This window comes from Trachemys scripta, chromosome 8, assembly GCF_013100865.1.
Source record: "Trachemys scripta elegans isolate TJP31775 chromosome 8, CAS_Tse_1.0, whole genome shotgun sequence".
Classification (NCBI taxonomy): Eukaryota; Metazoa; Chordata; order Testudines; family Emydidae; genus Trachemys; species Trachemys scripta.
In genome coordinates this window covers 105,360,586-105,361,488 of record NC_048305.1, presented here as the reverse complement: position 1 = coordinate 105,361,488, position 903 = coordinate 105,360,586, and the positions used below count along the sequence as shown (strand labels likewise).

The 903-nt window shown below is 68.2% G+C and overlaps 1 protein-coding gene across 2 annotated transcripts in view; it reads right to left on the bottom strand.

The window, feature by feature from the left end:
• TESK2 (testis associated actin remodelling kinase 2) overlaps positions 1-463 on the bottom strand; it is a 115,131-nt gene extending 114,668 nt beyond the window's left edge. Inside the window, exon 1 of one of the 2 annotated variants that reach the window (XM_034778167.1) lies at positions 170-463. The gene's annotated coding sequence lies outside the window, so the exon portion shown is untranslated. The remainder of the gene's footprint in view (positions 1-169) is intronic. The other variant, XM_034778168.1, reaches the window with a different exon arrangement.
• Positions 464-903: the final 440 nt, after the last annotated feature.

Below are 903 nucleotides of genomic sequence, written 5' to 3'. Positions count from 1 at the left end.
GTCCCCCCGCTCTTCCCCCGACCCCCTGCTCCCCCCCGTCCCCCTGCTCCCCCGACCAGCTGCTCCCTCCAGCTCCACCACCCCCCAGTGCCCCCACGCACCCTCCAGCCCGCCCCGCCGCTCCCCGCCGCAGCAGTGACGGACACCCGCGGCAGCTCCCCGCCCTCACCTGCAGCGAGGCCCGGGCGGCAGCAGGGCCCGCGCGCCGGGAGGTGTCTCATAGCCGCGTCCCGCACCGGCAGCCCCGGCCCCTCAGCGCCCCGGGGAGGGTCTGTCGCCTCCGCCGCAAGCGAGGGGGGGCCATGTGGGGCGAGCCCCCCCACCAGTCGGGCCCAAGGGGAGGGGCCGCTGCGCGCCCGCCTAGACCCCCGCCTCTACCCCGCCAGCGCCTCGCTTCGGCCCAGCCCCCCTCGCCTCAACGCCACCGCGCCTCCGCCTGCGACTGAGCGACCCAGGCCCCAACCCAGGGGCGGCCCCGAACGATGAACGCCCCAACCACTGCCTCCAATCGGCACCGCTGGATGCTTGATGGACAGGCCCGGCTCGACCAATCAAAGAGTTCCCCCTTATGGTTGGCTAACACTATTTGATTGACAGCCATCTCGGCCGTCCACAATGAAATGCAAACAACGCTCCGGCAACCGCCGGACCCACTAGGAAGCAAGGGACGGGACTGAGTGGGAGGGAATGGAGGGGGCGTTGCTAGGGGCGCCTCAAACCGATTGGCCAGCCGTTGAAGGCGGTGTGTAAATAAAAGATTGTCCAATGAGAGTGAGCTTGATGGTGATTGACACATATAAGAGCCAATTAGAAATGCCTTTGAGGCGAGTGGGCGTGAAGCTGTCAACAGCTAGTGCATCAACGGCGTGGGAGGGGTGATGGGCGAGAGCCTAGTCCGGAGCC